At 38.8% G+C, this 25,715-nt stretch overlaps 9 non-coding genes across 9 annotated transcripts; 2 read left to right on the top strand and 7 right to left on the bottom strand.

The window, feature by feature from the left end:
* Nucleotides 1-749: 749 nt before the first annotated feature.
* On the bottom strand, nucleotides 750-822 carry TRNAT-GGU (transfer RNA threonine (anticodon GGU)). The gene has a single exon. It is a non-coding gene; the product is annotated as a tRNA-Thr (tRNA).
* A 525-nt stretch (nucleotides 823-1,347) lies between these two features.
* Nucleotides 1,348-1,420, top strand: TRNAM-CAU (transfer RNA methionine (anticodon CAU)). The gene has a single exon. It is a non-coding gene; the product is annotated as a tRNA-Met (tRNA).
* A 3,696-nt stretch (nucleotides 1,421-5,116) lies between these two features.
* On the top strand, nucleotides 5,117-5,191 carry TRNAI-AAU (transfer RNA isoleucine (anticodon AAU)). The gene has a single exon. It is a non-coding gene; the product is annotated as a tRNA-Ile (tRNA).
* Nucleotides 5,192-10,864: 5,673 nt separating this feature from the next.
* TRNAV-AAC (transfer RNA valine (anticodon AAC)) lies at nucleotides 10,865-10,937 on the bottom strand. Its single transcript has one exon. It is a non-coding gene; the product is annotated as a tRNA-Val (tRNA).
* Nucleotides 10,938-13,164: 2,227 nt separating this feature from the next.
* On the bottom strand, nucleotides 13,165-13,237 carry TRNAM-CAU (transfer RNA methionine (anticodon CAU)). Its single transcript has one exon. It is a non-coding gene; the product is annotated as a tRNA-Met (tRNA).
* Nucleotides 13,238-15,568: 2,331 nt separating this feature from the next.
* On the bottom strand, nucleotides 15,569-15,641 carry TRNAV-AAC (transfer RNA valine (anticodon AAC)). The gene has a single exon. It is a non-coding gene; the product is annotated as a tRNA-Val (tRNA).
* Nucleotides 15,642-20,001: 4,360 nt separating this feature from the next.
* TRNAM-CAU (transfer RNA methionine (anticodon CAU)) lies at nucleotides 20,002-20,074 on the bottom strand. The gene has a single exon. It is a non-coding gene; the product is annotated as a tRNA-Met (tRNA).
* A 2,438-nt stretch (nucleotides 20,075-22,512) lies between these two features.
* On the bottom strand, nucleotides 22,513-22,585 carry TRNAV-AAC (transfer RNA valine (anticodon AAC)). Its single transcript has one exon. It is a non-coding gene; the product is annotated as a tRNA-Val (tRNA).
* A 1,696-nt stretch (nucleotides 22,586-24,281) lies between these two features.
* On the bottom strand, nucleotides 24,282-24,354 carry TRNAM-CAU (transfer RNA methionine (anticodon CAU)). Its single transcript has one exon. It is a non-coding gene; the product is annotated as a tRNA-Met (tRNA).
* Nucleotides 24,355-25,715: the final 1,361 nt, after the last annotated feature.

The raw sequence follows: 25,715 nt of genomic DNA on the forward strand, positions 1-25,715 counted from the left end.
AAAAATATTTTTTACTGCTCTGTCAAGGATATTCTTGAGTAAAATACATTTTCGTTCTTCTGAGTGTATGGCAGATGGACACAATGGCTGTTAGTATCACTTGATGTCACTGCCTTGACAGATCGGAGGGACCAGCAGTTTTGTGCTCTGTTGTGCTCTGTTGTGCACCATCAGATATTTTTCATAGCAAATAAAGCCTTGATATTATTACAAAAATATTGTTTGCCTCACAGGTATCCTGAAAGTATCTCAGAACCTCCATGGGTCTGGGCACTACACTTTGAGAACTGATGATCTAACGTATTTGTGAAGATTTGAGGGACAAAAGGCCAAGGTTGACTTGGAAGTTTTGAACTCAGGTGCAAGGCACGTGGCAGGTTGTGAATTAGTGTCTGTTGAATGGACTGAAGAATTTATAATTCTATAAATATTTGTATAATGAGTGAATGTGGAAATATGGGGGGAAATGATGGAAAGAACATAATCTAAAGTGAAGAAAGCAGTTTTTGGAATCAGCAAAATCTGCTTTCAACATCTGGTTTTGCCATTTAGCAGCTGTGAATCTATTTCTACTGGGTCTCAGTTTCATCAGTAAAGTGTGAATAATGATATATAAAATTACATTTCTATAATTCTGATATATAGAATTATGGCAAAAAATTGGGCTAGATGAAATTGAGTGAATAGAATCTTTTTTGCAGGACAAGGGTCGGGGGGAGTAGGTAGTCAGATTTACTTATTCACTTTAGTGGAAGAACTGGGGATTGAACCCAGGACCTCATACATACCAAGTATGCACTCTACCACTGAGCTATACCCTCCTACTTTGATAGAATGGAACAGAATTTTTTGTACATAGAAGTGAAGAAAACATGGAGACTTATAAAATGAGTTTGTGATGTTTTGAGGGGAATATCTCAGGCAACATAGGTGGAAGTGTAGATTTAAATTAAGACACGAAAGTGTGGACTGTAGGTAAGTTTGGGAACTGTATATTCATTTAACTACTGTTTGGTGAGAGTCTACTATTACAACTGGGGAGACTATGGACGGTTTAAAACAAAAATCGACTGACATCTCTGAGGGAACGAAGATCCAGATGAACAGAAAATTAGAAGGAAAATATCAGCCAGAGGTTCAGTGGATACACAGTTGTTCAGTGGATACACTAGTTTCCAGGTATGAAGCTCTTTTGAGCGCGGGGCTAAAAAGGAATCCAGATATTTGGACATATCTTGGATAACCAGTAACTCTGGACCAAGGAAATTGAAAATCTAGAATGTAGTCCTTTTCGGGGAAAGAAATTAGATAATTTCTTTATAGTATGGCGAAGGGCGCGTTTTCAACGCCTTCTTAGCGCAGTGGGCAGCGCGTCAGTCTCATAATCTGAAGGTCCTGAGTTCGAGCCTCAGAGAGGGCATGTCTTTTTTTCTTTCCTTTCTCTTATGTATGTTCGTATTCCTGGTATTTGCTTCTGTACTTATTTACCTCTGGGACGAAGTTATTTCTGTTCTGAAGTATCAAACAGTGAAATTGTGTCCGGACCAGAGCTTTCTCAGGCTAACCGCTTCTGGTCCCCGTTAGATACCCACTCCTGGCTCCGCACAATGGCTGTTTCCCTGAGGGGTTCTGGAGACACTCCATCTGCTGGCTGTGACTCTTGGGGGTCCAGCGTAGTCCTGAAAAGCCAGGTAGGAGCATAAAACTGCTGGCCCGAAATAACTACACGCTCAAAACAGCCGTGGCAATTGTACATCACCACCTTCGCAGGCTGGAGCCTGCAGGATCCACGCCCACATTCTCCAGCTGAGCATCTCCTTACCCTGTTGATGGGTAGCCGCAATTTCCCTGTTGACTATAGCTCAACATAGATCTAGAAAACACTGACTTGGGGTGGGGGTGGGGGTGGGGGGCAAGGGTGAGTCTTTAAAACTTCTATGAGCCCATAGATGACAGAGAAATATTGGACATTGAAATATTGGAAGTGTAGTAAATCGGAGTTTTGATCCCCCCCCCCGCCCCCCGTATAGTTCCACACCTGATAAGGCTCGCGATGTCTTAACTGACACTCCAATTTTGTACTAGTGGAGGCAAACAGTGGAAGAGAGATGGAGGATCTCCGAGCGTCCAGAGATGCTCAAAGAGGAAGAAGGTCTTTGCGAGGCTGAGCTGGTCATTTTTCACCTCAGCAATGCGCTGTGCTGTATGTCAGGTGGGTCCCAATCCTCTGTTATAGAAGCCAAGAAAACTTAATTTTAATGGTGACCAGACCTCTCCGCTAACTGGATCTGGGATTTACGTGGGGATCTAACCTGGGAAATAAGAAAGGCCAATGACAGGGACCTAGAGAAGCTAGATGAGAGAGAACTTGCGGGTCTAAGGTCTCAGGAGATTCCGGCTTGGGGAGGGGATTACAAAGAGCTGGAGATCCGGGCAAAGGAAAGTTATGACACTCAATGGAATTTATAGAAAATGAATTCACACAGGAAGAGGGGAAGAAAGAGAGTGTTGGGAAGTCTGTCCTTTTACCCATTTGCCCGGGATCCCATCAACGTCGTCTGTGACTCTGTACTTCAACTGGTAATGCAGGTCCTGAGCAATAATTTTAGAAACGTTCAAAGTTATAAAAGGAAACAAAGAGGCCGGTATCCTGTGTAACACACACAAAACCAGGATAGTTTTTTCTCTTTTGTTTTTAGAGACTCTTGGAGATAGACACAAATATGCAGAAACATCATAGCAGAAAATACCTAGAAGCAATTCCAGCCCATCATCTTCTCAGAATCTATTAAGATCAAAGCAGTCAGGAGAAGGAATTCACTGAGCAGGACTGAGCATTGGGGCTCTCCCTCACAGCCTTTCTCCTTTTTCAACTTGAGCCCAAGCCCCACATATCCCAAGATTTCTGTGGCTGATGCTCAGGACATGAAAGCGGCCCTGGGAAAGGGATGGTCCTCGAGAAAACCTCAAACTGATGATCTCTCAGCATACCTCAAATAGTCTGAGGAAATTAGAAAATGATCATGTCTTTCAGGTGTCACGTCCTATTGCTCGCAATGCCACGAACTGTGAACTCCTCTCCGGGACTCTCCTGTTTTTCTCCAGGATGTAAAAGGCTCAGGGTCTCTTCTGGATCCTCGAAACTGTGTCCTCCAAAGCCTCTCTAGTGATGAAGGAGAGCATGGGTGTTCAATGACCGCGCAAGAATTCCGCGGGTGTCCCAGGCAGATGGCTTGTGGAATGGGACCTCGCAGCAGCTGCTAGTCTCTGCATTCAGGCTGAAAGATATTTCTTTTCTTGACGACTTGAAAATGCCTGTTTTAAACTTTTCATGTTCTAAGGGACTTGGCTGGTGTGGGGATAAGATGGTCGCTCTGGTCAGTCATCAAGTTCAAAATTTGGAGGCGAAGAGAGGAAGAGTTTTCCTCTGCATCATGTTCTTGCATGGAGGAAATTCTCTGGGAAACAAATGATGATCAGGAAATGCAGCAAAATGCAGGGCTCTTCGAAGTTTCTGAAACATCCATGGGAATTTGCCATACCGGAAATACTCTCATCTCGCCCCCCTCACCCAAGTTCGTGCAGTGTTTACATTTCTCACTATTACAACAAAAGAGTAGGAGCAAAATGTTGCTCGCCCGTTTCTAGTGGCGCACAGTGATCTTAGTGCTCTGCTTTCTAACCACAATAACCTCGGAAATTTCCGCAGTGATTTCTTTCTTCCCCTTCTGGGGACTCTGGCTTTGAGATCAGAAAAAAAGGCATAATGAGAATGTGTGTTTTCTCAAGCCATTTTCTGACAGCCTTATTTCCTTTTTTCCTTTCCGTTTTCTCTACTCAAGGCTATGTTCAAAATAACTCTCTGCGGAGGACACCTCCAGCTACCTCACGGAAAGGCATTTCTCTACAGTGCAAAGAGCGGAAACTTGGGGGTGGGGTGGAGGAAATACCGCACGAAGGAACATTATCAAGGATCAGTTTGCATAGAGGAGTCAGTGGACAGAATTTCAGGAATGAGGCAGAAAGACAGGCCAACCCCGTGAAAAATGGATTGAGGAGACGTGAGAGTCAAGTCGAATAGCGAGGAGAAGAAACAGGATATTAGCATAATGGTCCAGGCACGGAGGCTGAACTTCTGTAATATAAAGCAAAGCAGTGGATTGCGACTCTTATTTATTCAACAATGCAATACATAGCTACCGTGGGTACCCCTGGGGATTCTACCACTCTATTGACGGAGCATGCTGTGAACCATATTAGGAGGGGATCCGAGACACTTTCCAAAAAAGAATCCCTTAGGAACCGCTATTCTCTCTACGGGAGAAATGGCCTGCTAGGCGGAAGCACAGAAGGCGGAGGAGAAATTAGGTCTGATCTTTGGAGCAGAAAGTATCAACCTGGTCAGACAGACAGATCCGTGGAGCTCCTAGCGAGTCATTCTCAAGGTCGTGAGTCGGAAATTCAAAGCTGAGTCTTTTTGTGCAAAAGGTGTCAATCGACTAAATTTGTTTCATGAAGAAGAAAAGAAACACATACACAAAGACTGCAATGAAACGTATTTATCTAAAGTGTCTTTTTCAAATAGCAGTATGGGAATATGTTCCCAAATTAACTAAAAATGGGAAGCGGGAGGAACCAAATACTCCCTTTAGGGGGAAATGAGTGGAGAACACAGTGGGAACTGTGCTAGAAACCAACGTGCGGAGGAGCCTGGGTGGGCGACTTACATCTGCCTTGACAGAGGGTGGAGAGCTAGTGGCGGTAACTTCACCTTCCGTCAGTTTTCCGAGGGTCACCCAGGAGGAAATGGAAGCAAAGTAAAAAGGAGGAAGAGAAGCACCAGAGAGACAGGGTGAAAGATGGTGAGGTTCCATTTTAAATAAATTATTCATGAAAACCCAACGTCATAAAACACCTAAGCAGGCATCTGAAATTTTGATAATTGAACTTCCCTTCTGCAGAAACTTTAGCTGAAACTTTAGGCTTAAAACAAATCATGGATTGTAACTTCTTTCAAGCTCTGAGATGAACTTGAGGAAAAAAACTTTCTTTGATGATTGAAATAACATTCATCTTTAAATATCCAGCCAAATATAGAGAAGTGTTGGGGGTGTCAGGCCTGTTAGCTCAGCTGGGTTAGAGTGTGGTGCTAATAACGCCAAGGTCGCGGGTTCGACCCCCGTATGGGCCACGTGTACTTTTGCGCCTACTCACTTGATAACGCTGTTATAAAAACCCTAAGAAAAGAATGTAAATTAATGTGCCGATTAATCTTGAAGTGATATAGAGTGGATTTGTGCTTCTGGTGTTGTGTCTTTGGAGGATCAGATGATTGAAGGGAACTTAATAGCTCTTCGAGATTCCAAAAGGAAACTGGAATCGGGGAACAACGTTGAAAAACAGAAACACAGGCATAACGACCTGGGCTTTGCATCTCTTCCTCAAGGTGTTAAAATATTTCTTAGCCATGACTAGCTCCTGAGATGCATTTTTCTGGTTATGCATCTGCTTACTTCCCACAGGGCTGTCCTTGGCATGAGCAGGGTTAGCTAAAGCATTTCAGAGCGACTCAGGCCCTTGCCTCTGCCCCATTCTTCATCTCTATGTCTTTTCTTTTCTCTTCTCACACTTGATTCCAGAAATACTGGACTTAAGGAAATATCCCATACAGAACATTGAGCCTTTCACTACCCTTTGCTTGTCCAACTGGATATTAGACCAAAAACCATCTTCTGGGTTTATCTTCTCCCTGGTGCCCACCTGTTTTATGGCAAAAAAGCTTTCATAACCTCCAGTTGCCTTGATGTGTAAAAATTACTTTAGTGAAAGTGTTAGGAAAGCTTTGGGCAAGGATCCCAGCAAACAAGAAGAGACTAAATGGTATATTCAAGGTAAAAATTTTTCTGACTCTTCCTTTCAAAGCTAAACATGCCACCTCTACACTCCTGATCACCTTTACTGACTAACTGTTACCCCATAGCAAACATTACCTAGCTTATTATTCATTTTTTTCTTATTTGCTTTTTGTCTATTTCTTTATTTTCTCACCTGGGATATAACTTTACAAGAAGAGAATTTTGTGTGTGTGTGTGTGTGTGTGTGTGTGTGTGTGTGTGTTTTCCCATTCTTGAATTAATGCACCTAGAACAGTTCCCAAAAGGATATGTGCCCAAGAAAAACTTGTTAGATAAATAAATGAATGAATGACTTTACACTTCCTTCACCCCAAAACTACAGATTAAGTTTCCCTCAAAACACAAAGTTGGAAGAGGAATTTCCCCTACTTCCCTCATCAGATGGTGAGGAAGATCAACTATAGGATATACCTTGTAGTTTCTGGCATTTCTAGAAATCTAAATTTCTTCATCACACATATTATCAAACCACTGGGAAGTGATTTAACCATTCTCAGTGGGGATTGGGACAAACTACAAATGGTTTACTGATTTGGGGTTTTTTAAAATTTGTTTTTGCTGCTTTTATTTTGTGTTCTATTTCCAATCCTTTCTTTTGAACATACTACATAGAGCAATCTCATGTTACATCAACTGTGAAAAGTAAGAAAACCTGCCCTCTGCAAAATTTAAGATCCACACTTTAAGGTTATGAGGCTGATATGCTGCCAACTGCACTAAGAGAGGAAAATTTTATGACCTGCTCACATTCAAAATAAAATATAAAATCTTATTCTCCAAACACAACTGCCTTATCAGTTTCCAGCATTTAAAGAACACAATCACTGCACATAAGCCAATTCGGCACCTGAAGGATACCACATCAAGAGATGATGGAGTCTACACCTTTGCAGTATTCATCCAGTAATTGGACCCTCTGCCTGCAGGACCAGAGACAACTGTACCTGTCTTTTGCTGTTCTTTCTCCCTCTTATGTTCCAATGATCAGCCTCTTCCCTCCCTCAGAAATCTCAGTCACTCTTACACTTCCCTTGGAACGCTATGTTCAAAAGAAGCTTGGAGGTGCCCAGTTCATATTAGTTCACTGACTGAGTGAATTTGTCAGTGAATTTATATACAGTCTATACTTCTCCGTCTTAACTCTGCATCACCACTTGCACAGACATGACTGGAGACATTCCTGATTCAAAAAAACCACAAACTAAACTTAACCAAAAAAACTTCCATTTTTCCCCCAGTCTTATGTACCACTAAATGATACTAAGAAATTTACAGAGATACTTTCATATTGTTCAATTGAAATTTGGCAACAACTATGTATATAATTTGTATTTTCCAGATTATGTTGGAGGCTCAGAGAAATTAAGTAATGTTTCTAAGGTCTCAGATCTGCTAACCAGCAAAGCATGAATTGATAAACAGATTACTAGATTTCAAATTGTGATCTTTTTTTCTGCTCCAGCTCATGATCTCACTGCCTGTTCTTCTCCACAGTATCCCATTTATCCACACACCAACTATCTAATTTCCAACCTCCCCTGTTCTGGACTTTTGGGCTTAGACTTCCAAGTCAACTTTGGCTCATTCTCCTCCTTCAAAACCCACATCCACTGTCTTGCCACATACTGAACATCAGTCTTGTGAATCTCTTTTAAATCTATACTTCCTTTCCATTCGTTCAGTACATATTCACTGGGAAGCTGCTCTGTGCCAGGCACTGCTGTAGACTCAGGTGATTTAGAAGGAACCTGACCACCCAGACCTCTGGAGCTGGAAGGATAGATATGGACAAGGATGTTCCACTTCCAGCTTCACCACTTTCAGTCTCACTGGCATTTACTGGTAAACAACTTTCAAAAAGTTTTTTTTCTCCTTCACTCCAACAATTCCTGATTTCTCAGTTTTGATATGATCTCAACTCTTTGACACTTGTTTCCATCTACTTTGTGATATTTTTCTTTAAAAGGTCAATTAGATCCACAGATGGAGAGTGTTGTTTAGTTATTCAATATGTTTGTTGATTTGTTGTCTACTAGATCTGTCAATTAATAAGAGAGGAGTGTTGATATGTGTAATGGTAACTGTGGATTTTTCTATTTTTGTTTTCAGGTTTATAAGCTTTTATCTATGAGTTTTGAAGCTCTAGTCATCTTCTATTCTAAAAGCTCTATACTTTTAGAATAGTTATTTCATTGGTGAGCTGATGCCTTATAATTATGTAACCTCTATCTTTACACCAGGAAATTTTCTTTGCTTTGAAATCTACTTTATCTGATACTAATATAACCACTTCAGCAATTTTTTAAAAAATTAATCCTTGTATGGTGTCTCTGTTCTCATTCTTTACTTTCAATCGCCTATATAACTTTAATCTTGTATTTAAATTTTAGTCTCACACACAACTACATTTGAAATGAGTTTCTTAAGTTTAGCATATTTTTTAATACATTCTGACAAACTCTGATTTTAATTGATGTGTCTAGATTGTCAGAATATATTAAAAATAAATATACTGATTATAAGAAACTCACATAATATTATTATTAATAAGTTTGCATATAGATGTACTATTTAATAATTTATTAATGGTTTGTTCCCTTTGTTTTTCATTCTTCTTTGTTACATTTTCTTCCTACCTTCACTTGGCTTATTTAAATATTGTTAGTAGGTAGTCTCTTGATTACCATACATATCCTTAAAATTTCACAATATATTTAGAACCAATAAATTACCATTCATGTTGAGTTTAGAAACATCACCACCATTAGGTACCTTGGCCATAACCCCTTTATGTTATATATACAGTACATGTAGATACAATAAAAACTCCATGAGATAATGTTATAATTTTCACTTTCAAACATCAAACATACTTTACAGAACTCAAGAGAATAACAGTCTGTCATATTTACCTAGATATTTCCTATCTCTGCTATTGTTCATTCATTCATGCTATTCTAAATTTCCTTCTGGTATCATTTTTCTTGTCTCAGAACTTTACTTTTTTTTTTTTTTAAGCACTTCTGCTAGCAATGGATTCTCTCAGTATAACTTCAAATCAAAATATATTTTTTACCTTTTTGTGTGAATATTTTGCTATATTAGCATTCTGGTCTTTTCTTTCAGTATTTAATATAGTCATATCATTTCTTTATGGCCTCTATGATTTCTGATGAGGAATCCAAAACCATTCAGATTGGAGTTTTCTTCTGGCTGCTTTCAAGAAAAATTTCCCTTTTGTTTCCAGCAGTTTAATAGTGGTATGTCTGACTGCGGATTTATTGAAGTTTACTGAACATTTTGAATCTGGTTTAGATCTTTTGCCAAATTTGGAAAGTTTTTGGCCACTAATAATTCAAAAAAATTTCCCATTTTTAAGGTTCTCATTCTTTTCTTGTTTTGTGTCTACAGTGATGTGAATACAAGATGTTTGCTATTTTCCAATTTGTACCTGAGGCTCTGTTCATCTTTCAAAATACACTTTTCATTGTGTCATTTTTAGATTAGATAGTTACTATTGTTCTATCTTCACATTCACTGACTTTTTCTCAATCATTTTCTGCCATTAAGACAATCCATTGAGGTGTTGTTCATAATTTTGGTTAATACATTTTCAGTTCTGAAGTTTCAGTTTGGATTTATACATCCCTTTTTTTTTTTTTTTTTTTGTTAAGAGTTTCTAACACTCCATTCATTTCAAAGCGTTCTCAGCCCTAACTCTCAAAGCACTGAAAAATCACTGCTTCAAGGTATTTGTCAGAGGATTCCAAAATCTGTGTCATGTCAGTATTGTTATCTGTTGGTTCTTTTTTCCAAGTTAATAAAGATTTTCTTCATTCTTCTTATGCTGAATAATGTTGGATTATAACCTGGCCATTTTTACATCAGACTTTGTGTCTTGTTCATCTTATGAAGAATATTGCCAAGCTTGCCTTTGCTGGCCACTTGATGGTCTTGTGTTCAAATTTCAAGGAGCCACCAGTGTGTTGTGGTTTCAAAGTCCGATCCATTTCCAAAGCTTTTCCGATACCATTTGGAGATCTCTGGAGTGTATGCAATCCAGTGGCCAGTGGTATGTTGTTTAGGATCAGAACCATTTATAACACTGCTCGCGGGTGCAATCAGGAGTTCACTAATAACTTCAAGTGTTTGCTTTCCAATGTCTCTCCAGATATTTTCTGGTCACTTAAGGCATTCGGTTTCAGTCACTGACAAGAAAGCTGTGGCTTTATTGACCCTGTTCTGCCCTGCGCTTCTCAGGACTGTGTCGCATTTCCGCCAAGTTGCAGGAAGAAAAAGGAATAAAAATAGCAATCGGGCATATCTCTTAGGATCATAGCTAATTCATTAAATGTCTAATTTTCTCCTTTTTTTCTGTGAGTTGGAAGATTTGTGGTTGTCATGTGGAGCTTCTCAGTTGAGAGTAAAAGCTGGAGAATGTGGGCGTCGATCCCACTACCTCTCACATGCTAAGCGAGCGCTCTACCACTTGAGCTAATTCCCCCTGCAAGGCCCTGTTTTTCCTTCCTTTTTTCAGAGTACCGCTCCAATTCATTACTCACTCTTGGGTGGTCCGAACTTCAGGAAATGTCAAGGTCATTAGTGGGAGACTGACTCGAATAAGGGCACACCTCAAAGACGCCCTAGGCAAAGGAGCGGTTGGTACCTATTTTTGTGCTAAGGAAAGGAGGAGAACGTCGCAATGGGAAAAGTTTGGCACCCCAAAGGTTCACGTTTCCGATTTTCTGGGACAGAAGAGAACACATCCCAGTTGGGAAGATTCACCCAGAACAGTTGGCTAATGCGACAGGACTATCTAAGGATAATTACCTGTTGCTTAAAAACGAAACCAAAATGACAAACAAACAGAGGTGGGATGACCACTTTGTTGCTTTTAAGGGAGGTGGTAGGCTGATTTTTCTGTCTAATGAGATGCTAAAGAAAACAGTTGTTTCTGCTCGGTTTCGAACCGAGGACCTCTCGCGTGTTAGGAGAGCGTGATAACCACTACACTACAGAAACTCACGCTCTGAGTTATTTCTGAGATATTTATTCGATTCTTGTGGAAGTGGGTCATGAGTGGTTATATATCTATACCATATGAGAGAATAACAAAAATACAACACATTCCAGGCAAGAGCCATTGGAAATGAGACATGAGATCCTATCAGAGAGAAGAAATGAAATATGGACATTGGGGGATGAATATGAAGGGTGAATAGGCTGGAAGTAACTGGAATGGAGGTAAGAATTCCTGTGTTCAGAAATAGACTAAACGCTGGAGTGTGTGTATGTGTGTGTGTGTGTGTGTGTGTGTGTGTGTGTGTGTGCAATACATGTGGAGGGAAACATTATTGAAAAGACTGGACACGTAGATACACTGGGGAAAAAACTGCAGAAGCTTTAGAAACTGAAAAAATCCAGACACATGGCTTTAAAATCAAAACATTTTATGAAACATTTTTATTTTGAATGCTAACTAGGTAGGAAATGGGGAAACTAGAATTGCAGAGAAAGAAAAAGAAGTTATAAGGTATTAAGGGATGGAGGTTTATTTGTTTAGTTCCTGGAATTAGCAGTAGCATGAGTCTTGCAGTACCTCCAACCCGGTACGCTGTCTGGCCCAGAATACATCCTCCATAAACACAGAATGGATGAATGCATAGATGAAGAAAACAAAGAGAAATATTCTGGAGAGTTTGTGCAGGAAGGATCTACAGTATTTGAGTATGTGTCAAGACACGATATAGAGATTTGAGGGAGAAGGAGTCAAAGGCACATAGAATACTTGAACCTGGATGACAGACACAGAATTGATTTTCAATTAATGTCTGATGAATGGAGGAATAAATACACTCATTGATAAGTATTTGTTTTAATAATGAATTATTGAATGAACTGGTCTGGAAAAAAAGAAGTGATGAGACTATGCGCAAGGTTAAAGGAAAAGCCTACATTAAAAAAAAAAAAAAAAAAAGCTTCCTACTTCTGATTTTGCTCCGTACAGCCATGCAAACTGAAGAAAAAGATACTTCAATTCCTCTGAGCTTCAATTTTATCTGTAAAATGGGAATCATAATATTTAGAGTTACTGCAAAGCTAAATCAAACAGCTTGCATACAATTAATAAATATTTAGTACAATTTCTAGCACATGGTGCTGAAAGAGAATTTATTTTCCTCCATTCTTTTTCATTCTTTCATTGCCTGTATTTCAAGTCCTCAGTGGTGGTCATCCTTCTCTCAAAGGCTCAGAGAAGCAACAAATGGAAAGAAGTAATCTCCCCATAATCGTTATGGTGCTTTCTACAGTCTGCACATGCCTCCCTTCCTTGAGCCTTTAACGAAAAGCAACAGCACAGCCTGATCTTCAGGAAGCAAGCTCTGGACAAGCTAAACATCAGAAATCCATTTCTGGGGGTCATTTTGGTAACATGTATACAAGAAATAAAACAGAACAGCACCTCCTTTTCATGTTTTAAAAATAAAATCAACTGGGCAAAGTTGGAATCCTACCATCCATAATCATATATGTCACCATATTGCCACTGGTCCCCCAAAGAAATAAAGTGTTCTCAAGATACTTGATTATCCTGAAAAGGCTACTACACTGTCTACACTGTCAGCATGCCAGGTGTGACAACTGTCTCCTCTGTCTCCCAGCTTCCAAGGTCACAGAATGTCAAATTCTACCTAGTATAAGAATCCTCACAAACCTCATTAGTCAAATCATCAAGCTCCCTGCATCCTGTCCTTCTAAAAGAAGAAGATGGATAGATGTAGATTCATGAGGAAGGAATTTTGAGGTTTTATTTACTCTTGATACACTGCACCCAGAACAGTCCACTAACAAGAATTATTTGTTGCGTGGTAAAAGAGTAAATGATTTTACACCTCCCCATTCCTTAACTGCCATTGGGTGACCCTCAGAGCACGAATTTGGAAGAGGAATTTCCTCTGCTTCTTCCATCAGATGGAAGGGAAGACGCAAAAATATGATATAGCATGTATTTTCTGGTGTGATCTACATTACTTTGCCAATGATTTTACTGACGTTACTGGAAAGTGCAACAAACTTGAAATCTGATTTCGCCCTCCTGGGCAAATATTGGGTTATTTATCAAATGCTTATCTGGCAACATTTGCTAATTTTACTTTATTTATTTATTATTTAAATAGTGCAACCTACATATGTTTTCTTTTTAGCAACAGAACATTAGGCTAGTCAGACTGTGGAAAAGAGAAGCAACTGCCTTCTCTGAGGTTCGAACTCAGGACCTTCAGATTATGAGACTGACGCGCTGCCTACTGCGCTAAGAAGGCAGATGACGTTAATTTCCTACATTCTAATTACAATATAAAATAATATTTTCCAAGCGTGTCTATCAGTTTCCAGCTTTTCAAGATCAATATTCCTTAAAAAAACATTTCATATAAGCTAATACTGAACCTGACAGTTTCTACATTCTGAAATGGTGGAGTCCACAGCTTTCCAGTATACACCGTGCAATTGACCCTCTGGCCAGCAAGTACAGGAACAATCATACCTGTCTTTAGCTTCTCTTTTCCTCTCTTTGTTTCCAGTGATCTGTCCCTCCCCTCCCTCAGAGATTTCAGTCACTCTTACACTTTCTTTGCTATCTTATGTCAAAAAGAAATTTAGGAGTTTCCCAGTTAATATTATTCACTGACTGAGTAATGAATACTCGTCAAATTTGTCTACAGTCCATATTTTTCTGTCTTAACTCTATATCGTCACTTGAATCTACCGGACTGGATACATTCTCCCTACAAAAAACAAAGTAAATTTAAAAAACAAAACAAAACAAAAAAATCCCTCCCTGTTTTTTTTTTAGCCTTGTTCTGACAGTTACACTGAGAGATTCATGGAGATTTATGGAGATTATGTCATATAGTACAATTGAAATTTGGCAACAACTATGTATCATAATCTTCACTTCCCAGATATAATGGAGGCTCAGAGAAGTTAGGTAATATTTCTAAGGTCCCAGAGCTGCTAAGAAGCAAAGCATGAATTGATAAACAGATTATTAGATTTCAGATTGTGATCTTTTTTTTCAGCTCCGGCTCATGATCTCACTTCCTGTTCTTCTCCGCAGTAGCCCATTCATCTACATACCAACTATATAATTTCCAACCTCCCCTGTTCTGGACTTTTAGCTTAGACTTCCAAGTCAGCTTTGGCTCATTCTCCTCCTTCAAAACCCACATCCACTGTCTTGCCAAATATGGAACATGTTTCTTGTGAAACTCTTTTAAATCTATCACTTCCTTTCCATTCATTCAGTACCTATTCACTGGGGAGCTGCTCTGTGCCAGGCACTGCAGTAGGCTCAGGTGATTCAGAAGGAATCTGACCACTCAGACCTCTGGAGCTGGAGGGATAGATATGGACAAGGATGTTCCACTTCCGGTTTCACCATTTTCAGTCTCCCTAGCATTTACAGCTAAATAACCCTTTCGAAAATATCTGTTTTCATAACATCCCTCTGTTTCACTCTGAGCACTCTTGATTTCTTAGTTTTGATATGATCTTGCTTTTCTCTCAACTCTTTGGCCTTTCTTTCTATCTACATTACAATTTTGCTTTACGAGGTCAGTTAGATCCATTGGTGGATGGTATTGCTTATTTCTTCAATGTGTTTGTTGATTTGTTAACTACTAGATTTAACATTAATGAGAGAGAAGTGTTGACATTTGGGATAATTGTGGATTTCTCTATTTTTCTTTTCAGCTTATCAGCTTTGGTTTACGAGTTTTGAAGCTCAGTGGTCAGGGGCATACACATTTAGGACAGTTATTTTGTTGGTGAGTTGACATTTTATAAATATGTCCCTTCTCAATTATCACTTGGAAATTTGAAATCTATTCTGTTACTAATATATCCACTTCAGCTTTTTTGATTAGTGCTTGTGCAGTGTCTCTTTCCATTCTTTAGTTTCAATTTCCTATATCACTTTTAATCTTGTTTATAACATTTACACTCACTTATAAGTACATTTGATTTGAGTTTTTTAAGGTCAACATATTTATTTTTAATACGTCATGATAAACTCTAATTTTTAATTGATGTGCTTAAATAATGTACTTAATATTATTATTGGTAAGATTACATATAAATTTACTGTTTAGTAGTTTGTTAATGATTTGTTCCCTTATTTTTATTCTTCTTTGTTCCTTTTCTCACCTTCTTCGGGCTTAATTAACATTGTTAGTAGGTGCTTTAGTGATTACCATATACATCCTTAAGATTTCACTGTAAACTGAGAATCAGTAAATTACTATTCAAGTTGAATTTAGAAACCTCATTACCATTTAGTCCCTTTACCATAACCCTTTTATATTATGTACATAGTACATGCAGATGCAATGAAAACTCCATCAGACAATGTAATACTTTTCACTTTCAAACATCAAGCACACTTCAAAGAACTCAAGAGAAACATAATAGTCAATCATTTTACCCAGATAGTTCCCTCTCTGCTATTGTTCTGATGATAAATTGAAAACATAATGTAGTAATCAGAGTTTAGGCATATAAAAATTGAGTCGGGTGGCCATGGAGGCCCTAGTTCCTTTTAAGGGAGGCGGTGGTCTGATTTTTCTGTCTGATGAGAGGCGGAAGAAAACAATTGTTTCCGCTCGGTTTCGAACCGAGGACCTCTCGCGTGTTAGGCGAGCGTGATAACCACTACACTACGGAAACTCGCAGTTTACACCCTTTTGAGATGTTTTTTCATTGTTACTGAGGTGGGTCATGAGACGTTACACACCTACACCATACGATAGAACAATTAAAAAAATACAAAATATTCCAGGCAATTCCAGGCATCGGAAATTAGACGAGAGATCCTATTACAATGAAGGAAAAAAAATACGGACATTGAGGGGTACAAGTGAAGAGTGAACACAGGGTATTCAGAAATATATCTATTCACTTGGAGAGAGAGAGAGAGACAGAGAGAATTGGTGTTTGTATGTGTGTATAAAATAGACATGGCGGGAACCAGTGATTGAAAGGCCTGGACACAGGAAGATACACTGGGGAAACCACTGGGGAGGCTTAAGAACCTTTGAAAAAATTCCACGCAGATGGCTTATGTAATCAAGGTGACATTTTGCAAAAGATTTTTAAGTTTGAATCCCAAATAAGTAGGAAATGGGGAAATTAGAATTGCAGAGAAAGAAAAAAATTTATAAGATATTAAAGGATGGAGGTTTATTCTTTCAGCTCCTGAGATTAGCGGTAGCACGAGTGTTTCTGCACCTCCAGCCCAGTACACTGGCACAGAATATATCCTCCATAAACACAGAATGGATGAAGGCATAGGTGAATGAGAAGAAAGAAATACTCTGGAGAGGTTGTGCAGGAAGAATCTACAGTATAAGTATGTATCAGGACACTGGATGTAGAGATTTGAGGCAGAAAGAGTCAAAGGCATGAAGAATACTTGAATCTGGGTGGTAGACATAGAAGAGATTTTGAATTAATATTTGATGAAAGAAAGATAAGTCCACTCATTTATAAGTTTTGTTATATGAATGAAAGAACGAATAAATGAATGATCTGGTATGGAAAAAAAAAAAGAGATGGTGAGACTATGCGCTATGTGAAAGGAAAAGCTCATTTTTTTTTAATATAGAAAAAAAAATATTCAGCTTTCCGTGTGTGGTTTTGCTCCTTGTAGCTATGTGACCTCAGAAAAAAGTTAAGCTCTTAGTTTCAATTTCATTTGCTAATGGGAATAATGATATTTGAATTAGCAGCAAAGCCAAATCAAACAACTTGCATGGGTCAGGGGAGCAGGTGATTATATAGCTCAGTAGTAGAGTGCATTCTTAGTATGTGTGAGGTCCTGGGTTTAATCCCCAGTACTTCCATAAAAGAAAAAACAACTTACATAAAGTTAATAAGATTTTAGCTCAATTTCTAGCCATGGTTCTGAAAGAGAATTTTTTCATTCCTTTTTAATCTCTCCTAGCCTGTATTCCAAGTACCCAGATGTTGCCATCCTTCTCTCAAACATTCAAAGAGACAGCAAATGGTAGAGGGAATCTCCCTGTAAACACCATGGTGATTTCTTCAGCCTTTCAGTAGGAAAGATCCTACTTTCATTGAGACTTTTGAGGGAAAGCAGTGGTATAATCCCATCTTCAGTGAGGAAGCTCTGGACAAACTAACCTTCAGAAATCCACCTCTAGGGGTCATTTTGGTAACATGTAAATAAGAAATCATCTTCTTTCCACTCCCTTAAAGAAAATCATGGAAAATAGTTGGAATCCTGCCACTCATAATCACATATGTCACCATATCGCCACTGGTTCCCCAAAGAATAAAGGATTTTTAAAATACTTGATTATGCTTAAGAGGCTACTACACTGTCTACACTGTCATCATTTCAAACATGACTACTGTCTCCCCTTCCTCCCTCCTGCTTCCAAGCTGTGAGATGTCAAAAATTTATTGTCTATCTGGTATAAGAATCCTCACAAACCTTCAAATCCTCAAGCTATCTACATCCCAGCACCCAGAAGAAGAGACAGAGGGAATGTTTTGGGCCTTCATTGCTGGAGAAGAGAAAGAAACTGAAAATTAAGAACTTGTGTAGAAGAAAATGGTTGGAAGAAATACAAGCAAAAGGAAATATGCTTTTAATTCTTTTCTAGTTTTCACCCAACTTCAAACTGTTATCAGTAGTGACTGTATTATAATGGAAACACCCGTGATCCTTTATGTTTTTATCTGTTATTCACTAATTAGAAAGTAGAACATTCTGTTCGGGAAAAATTAAAATTATACATTATAAATACATTACCATTCATCAATACAATTCAAAATATTAAATAAGGCATAAAGAAAGAGCAAAATTAATTCACAGATGCAGAGATTAGCACTTTGGAAGTGTAATAAAATGATTTGTTAAAATATCAATTTATATCAATCTGCCTATTAACTCTAATTACCTATTACTTCCATTTCAAGACAGAAGTCATATTTATGCCTTAACTCCAGGCATTTAGGATATAGTGAGGTCAGAACAATGATTTGAGCCTAAAGATCCTTATATTCTAGAAGAGAGAAAGACAATTTAAAAAGAAAAACTTCATAAGACACTTTTCAAAACACAGAGTGTTTGTGAGAAAGGTGGCATAAGTTAATGTGATACATTGAAAATCATGATAAGAGACATTAGCTAGGGAGGTGGTCTCAGTAGCCAAGTGACATTTGATTTACAGACTGTCAAGAAGTAGGCACCTTATTAAGTCAGACTAAAAATGAAAAGATATATTAGGAGTGGAGAGGTGAAGAAAGGCCTTCTGTGGACACCTGGGAAACTAGCCCAGACAGAGCCTGGTTACCAAATACCCACAACAGAGTCAAAATATAACAGATTTCCCATCCCATTTCAAGACTGTGTGCCACTGGCCTAACCAAATGTTGAGTCCGCTGAAGGAACACACATTCAAAGAGTCTCCAAGAGCATCATCCATTGAGTTCTTGGTGTCTGTAGATGTTTAAGATCACATTGAAGCAGAGGTAAGTCTTTCAATGAAAAGTAAATTGCAAGGGCTGTTTACAGGTCAGCATGGCAGAATCATGGCTCTTTTTCTCTTCTCTTCCTGCTTTTGGACCTCATTAGAATCAGATCACTAACAGTGATAAATGTATTTCCTGCATTACCTGCTGGTATTTCCCCCCCCCCCCATTTTTAATCATATTCCAGCTGCCTGTACAGAGGAAAAATTCTATCTTCAGTTGTTTGTTGGAAATTAAATACCACCTGATTGTTTCATTGTTTGGCAGATATATTTCTTAAGGTGTTGATTTGGACTGTCCTTACAGGTACTGTGATAGTTAGATTGGGACAAATGGGTAAGGATCCTCCTTAAGGAAGAACTGTCCCAAATCCTTCTATTCTTCTTTCTTGAGTTTTCTCTAAGAATTCGCTTGGTTTCACTTCTCCTTCTTCCTCTTCTTCTTCCTCTCTTTCTCCTTCTTCTTTTTTGAAATTCTAGGTCTTTCTGATCCCCTTACAGACCCAGGTTATTCAAATCTCAGACCCACAAATTCTGTTGTACACCTTGTCTCTCTAGGTCTCCCTCAACAGCCTTCCCTCTTTCCTCAGGCCAATTGCCCCATAAAATTCAATCATAAAATAGTGGAGAGGCTTTCTTTTTATCAGGATCTCTCTGTCCAGAAACCAGTGATGGGAAGTCCACCTTCCAACTAGCCAAAAATGCTGAATGTTGTGAAGGAAAGGCCAGCACAGTCCAGTACAGATCACATTCACTCCCTCTACAGCTTTTTCCAGGTTTTCCTTCCTTGTCTATAGACAGGGAATATTCCTTGAAGACTGAAAATGAGCTGTGTTAGAAAAATTCTGGACACAAGTAGTTTAGTAAGCATAAAAGAAGGAGAAAATAAAGGTATCTTCAAAGTGATAACTTTTCTGACTCTTCTGCTGAAAGCTGAACATGTCACCTCCACTCTCCCGTCTCCCTTCACCGCCTAATAATTACCCCACAGCAGACAGCTCCTCGTCTAGCGTATTGTGCATATTGCTCATTTGCTTCTTGTCTGTTCTCCCACCCTTCACAGCTGGGATGTAGCTCCATGAGGAAGGGAATTTGAGGGTATTATTCACTCTTGAATCACTGCACCCAGAAGAGTCCACTGACAAGAGATATTTGTTGCATGATGAAAAGAATAAATGAATTTATGCTTCCCACCCCTCAGCTGCAGTTGGGTGACCTTTAGGCACAGATTTGGGAGAGAAATTTCCCCTGCTTCCTCCATCAGATGGAGAAGACAAAAATATGGTATAGGCTTTGTTTTCTGGTATAATCTGAATTTCTTGACAATTTCACCCAAACTACTGAGAAGGGCAACAAAACAGAAAACTGATCTCACCCTCCTGAGTGAATATTGAATATTGGAACATTTTTCAAATGCATATCTGGCAGCATTTGCTAATTTTCCCTTGTGTTGGTTTTTATCAGGGCAGATGATGTAAGTTTTCTTTTTATGAATTTGGCTTTCCATCAGGCAAATGTGAGAAAAAGCCTGCCCTCTCTGAGGTTCGAACTCAGGACCTTCAGATTATGAGACTGACGCGCTGCCTGCTGCGCTAAGAGGGCAGATAAGGTCCCCTCATACTCATTGAGACTAAAATATGAAATAGTATTTTCAAGGTATGTATATCAGTTGTTACTACCTTTCAAAAAATGTAATTGAGCGGCTTGAAAATCATTCCATTTAAACCATTGTTGCAACTGAAAGATTCCACATCCAGGAATGGTGGAGTCCACACCTTTTCAGTATTCATCCAGAAATTGGACCCTCTGGCCAGCAGTATCTGGGTATTGTACTGGTCTTTTGCTGCTCCCTTCTCTTCTTGTGTTCCAATGATCAGCCTCTTCCCTCCCTCAGAGATCTCAGTACTTTCCTTGGTACCCTATGTTCGAAAGAAGCTTAGGAGGTGCCCATTTAACATTAGTTCATTGGCTGAATGAGTGAATGAATACTCCTCAAATCTGTCTACAGTTCATAATTCTCTGTCTTAATTCTACATCTCCATGGGCATCTACAGGATTGGAGACATTATCCCTACAAAAAACACAAAATGAATTTAATTTTTAAAAAATCTCTTTGTTTTAGTCTTATAATTATACTAAGAGATTTATGGAGATTATTTCATATACTACAATAGAATTTCGGCAACAAAAGTATGTATCAACAGTTTGCACTTTTCAGATATAATGGAGGCTCAGAGAAGTTAAGTAATGTTCTAAGGTCCCAGAGCTGCAAAGCAGCAAAACATAAACTGAGAAACAGATTTTCAGATTCCAGATTGTGAGCTCTTTCTCTGCTACAGCTCTTGATCTCTCTGCCTGCTTTTCTTCACAGTAGCCGGGTCATCCATACTGTATTTAATTCTCAACCCTTTTTGTTTGGCTTTTTGGACTTAGACTTCCAAGTCAACTTTGGCTTGTTCTCCTCCTTCAAAACCCACATCCACTGTCTTGCTGAATACTGAGCATCAGTCTTGTGAAGCTCTCTTAAATCTATCACTTCCTTTCCATTCATTCAGTACATTTTCACTGGGGAGCTGCTCTGTGCCAGGCATTGTGTAGGCTCAGGTGATTCAGAAGGAACCTGACCACCCAGACCTCTGGAGCTGGAAGGATAGATATGGACAAGGATGATCCACTTCCGGTTTCACCACTTTCAGTCTCTCTAGCTTTTACAGCTGAATAACTTTCTAAAATATCTGTTTTCATAATGTCCTTCTGCTTCACTCTGACCATTCTTGGTTTCTTAGTTTTGATATGGTCGTTTTTTTCTCTCAACTCTTTGGTCCTTCTTTTTACATACATGTAATTTTTCTTTATAAGGTCAGTTAGATCCATTGGTGGATGGTGTAGCTTATTTCTTTCATGTGTTTATTGATTTGTTATCTATTAGATCTATCATCTACAATGATAACTGGATTTTTCTATTTTTCTTTTTAGACTTATCACCTATAGCTTATGAGTTTTGAATTTCATTGGTCAAGGGCATTAAAAACTTCATATAGTTATTTTGTTGGTGAACTGACACCTTATAATTATATAAATTATCACTTAATATCTGGAAATTTGAAGTCCAGATATTAAATTCATCTAATATTAATACACTCACTTCAGCTTTTTTTTTCTGATTAATGCTTATGTGTTGTCTTTTTTGCCCTTCTTTACTTTCAACCTCCTACATAACCACTAATATTATTTATAACATTTAATCTCACATATAACTACATTTGAAGTGAGTTTCTTAAGAATGAAAAGAGCAATTGGGCATGTCCCTTGGGATGACAGCTCTTCTGAAGTAACAGAAAAGTAATTATAGGTTGATCATAGACGTACATAACGAAGGGCAGTCGAGCCAACGATATCCTGTCTTGTCTTTGCCTAGAGAAAGGTCCAAAGTGTCTAATTTTCTTGTTCCTTTCTACTGGCTGGAACACCTGAAATTGTCAAGGAGAGCTTCATAACTGAAGGAGTAAAAGCTGGAGAATGTGGGTATCGATCCCACTACCTCTCACATGCTAAGCGAGCGCTCTACCACTTGAGCTAATTCCCCACTCCCACTTTTTTCCTCTTTTCCTCCAGTTTTTTAGAGTACTGTCTCTTACATTTTTTCACTCTTCTGGGTGGCCCGAATTTCAGGGAAATGTTGAGGCTATCAGTGCGAAAGCAGGACTGGACTAAGGGCACATCTTCTACAAGATGCTCTGAGGCAAGAGCAGTGTTGGTACTCATTTATGTGCTAAGGAAAGGAAAATGTCTCCGTGAGAAAAGTCTGGCTGCAAAAGTTCACATTTCTGATTTTCCGGGGCGGAAGAGAACACATCCCAATTGGGAGGACTCATCCAGAACAGTCGGTTAATGTGACAAGACTATTTCAAGATAATTATCTGTTTCTTAAAAATGAAACCAAACCAACAAACTAATAGAAGCGGGATGATCATTTGCTCCTTTTTGCGGAGTGGTGGGCTAATTTTTCCCGGATGGTAGGTAGACAAAAGAACTCGAGATGTTTCCGCTCGGTTTCGAACCGAGGACCTCTTGCGTGTTAGGCAAGCGTGATGACCACTACACTACGGAAACCCACACCCTGTGCCCCTTTTAACTTAATCCTGAGCATTTATTGGACTCTCACTGAGGTGGGTCTTAAAAGGCTACGTATTTACACTATATGCAGGAGCAAATATATAATTACATCCAAAAGCCATCGGCAATAAGAGGCGAGATCATATCAGAGTGAAGGAAAAATACATGAACATTGAAAGGTGCAGATTAAGAGTGAAAATAGGATGGAAGAAACAGGATTGAAGGTAGGAATTCCTGTGTTCAGAAATACATCTGTTTAATTGGAATGGGTTTATGTGCGTGTATGCGTATATGCGTGTAAAATAAACATGGAAGGAAACAGTGATTGAAAAGCCTGGACACGTGAAGATACATTGGGGAGAGCAATGTGGAGGCTTAAGAACCTTTGAAAAAATTCTGGGCAGATGGTTTTCATAATAGACTTAATTTATGAAAGATTTTTAATTTTGAATTTCAAATAGATTGGAAATTGAAAAACTAAAATTGGAGGGAAAGGAAAAGGAATTATAAGATATTAAAGGATTGAGGTTCATTCTCTTAGCTCCTGAGATTAGCAGTAGCATGAGTCTTTCTCATCCCCAGCCCAGTACACTGTCTGGCGCAGAATACATCCTCCATAAACTTTGTAGAACGGATAAAAGCATAGATGAATGAGAAAAAGGAGAAAGATTCTGGACAGTTGTTCAGGAAGGATCTACGGTATTTAAGTATGTGTCAAGATTCTGGATGTAGAGGTTTGAAGGCGAAGAAGTCAAGGACACTTAGAAGATCTGAACTTGAATGGTAGACACAGAAGTGATTCTGAATTAATGTCTGATGAATGAAAGAATAAATCCATTCATTTTAACATATTTATTCTATGAATGTATGAAGGAAGGATCTGGTATGGAGAAAAACTGATGGTGAGACTATATCTTAGATTAAAAGAGAAGTTCACATCTTTTAATATAGAAAAAAAAAAAACAAACAAACAGATTTTCATGTCTGGTTTTTCTCCTTAGAGCTATTACACCTGAGAAAAATTATGCAACTCCTCTGAAATTCAATTTCATCTTTAAAATAGGAGTAATGATATTTGGGTGAGCTACAAGGCTAAATCAAGTGACAAGCATAAAATTAATAAACGTTTAGTACAATTTCTAGAACATGGTGCAGATGTGAGTTCTACAGAGCTACTCTACCTCCTCTTCCTAAGTGCATATTTCCATAATCTCATAACAATCACAACTTTATTTTTATAGATAAACACACAACGTGTGAGAAAGCCCCATATTTCCAATTGCACCCAGAACAGTGCATTAACAAGAAATATTTGTTGCATGATTAAAAGGATAAAAGATTTGCATCCCTTAACTGCAGTTGAGCGACCTTCAGAGCACAAATTTGAAAGAGAAGTTTCCCCTGCTTCTTCCACCGGAAGGAAAGGAAGACCAAAACTATGATACAGCTTTTGTTTGCTAGTGTAATCTGAATTTCTTGTCCATTTCACTTAAACCACTGAGAAACGCAACAAACTGGAATACTGATTTCACTCTCCTGAGCGAATATTGAATATTGGAACTCTTATCACATGCTTATCTGGCAGCATTTGCTAATTTCCCTTTGTGTTGGGTTTTTCCAGGGGAGATGACCTATTTTATTCCTATGAATTGGTGTCCTGCCAGGTAGGCTGTGAAGAGACTTGAAAAATACCTGCCCTCTCTGAGGCTCGAACTCAGGACCTTCAGATTATGAGACTGACGCGCTGCCTGCTGCACCAAGAAGGCAGATGGCCCACAGTGGCATTGATGTGCCTCAACTGTATACATTGAAAGTAAAATACAAAATAGTATTTTCTGAGCAAATCTACTTTATCAGTTTCCAGTTTTTAAATAACACAATCAAAGCTACTTGACAATTGCTCCGTTTAAACTAATTCTGCACGGGTATGATTGCACACCCATGAAAGGTGGAGTCCACACCTCTTTGGTATTCATCCAAAGATAGGACCATCTGGACTTAGGGACAAGGGACAATTCATTGTGTCTGTCTTTTGCTGGTGTTGTGTTCCAATGATGTGATTTTTCCTGCCCCCAGAGAACTTAGTTGATCTTACACCTTTCACGATCTCCTTTATTGAAAAAAATATAGGAAGAGCCTGATTATTATTAGTTTACCAACTGAGTGAATCAAGAGTCCTCAAATTTGTCTACTGTCTGTACTTCTCTGTCTTACTCTACATCTCCACTTGTATCTACATGATTGGAGACATTCTCCCTACAAAAACATAAACTAAACTTAATAAAAAGTCTCCCTATTTTTTGCTGCCTTAGGTGCCATTAATTATCTAAGAGATTTATGGAGATTTATGGAGATTCTAATTGAATTGCAGCAATGAAGCTATTTATTATATTGTTACCAAATTGAACTTGAGGATCCTGGACCCAGTGCAGCAAAGCTAGTCTGCTAACATCAGGTTGTGGTGAAGGAAAGTACAGCATTTATTGAAGGGCACCAAGCAAGGAGAACTGCCTCAAAAGACCCAAACTCCCTGAAGGCTTTCAGGGAAGGATTTGTAAAGACAGTGTAAGGGAAAGTGTCATAGGGTATGTAATCAACAATTCTCTGATTGGTTGATGGTGAAGTAACAGGGTGGTATTTTGGGAAACTCAGTTATCAGTTTCCCGGCTCCAACCAGTCTGAGATCTATATGCTGTTGGTTAGCATGCAGTCAACTTTTTCCATCTGGTGGGGGTTTTAGTATCTGCAAAGTAACTCAAGGATACGTCTCAGAATATTACCCATAGCCCTTGAGACAGAACTAAATGCTCTTGACTTTATTTTATGGTTATTATTATTTTGTCTTGCTTGAGTGCTCTCCTTTGTTTCTGCATTTTCTCACTTCTATGCTTAAATTTCATCTTTGAACTCAGGGAAGATCTAGGAAACTAAAGCTTTTCTACAAACAAGAGGCAGGTGAGGGACAGGGGAGGTGGGAGGGGCGTGTCTGTCTCCAGGAAGACCCTGTAGGGTCTGCTCCGCTTCAATAATTTGCACTTTCCAGATATAATGGCAGTTCAGATAAGTTATGTTCTTAAGATCCTTGGGCTGCTGAGTGGCAAAGCCTGAAGTGAGAACCAGATTATTA

This window comes from Camelus dromedarius, chromosome 19, assembly GCF_036321535.1.
Source record: "Camelus dromedarius isolate mCamDro1 chromosome 19, mCamDro1.pat, whole genome shotgun sequence".
Taxonomy (NCBI): Eukaryota; Metazoa; Chordata; class Mammalia; order Artiodactyla; family Camelidae; genus Camelus; species Camelus dromedarius.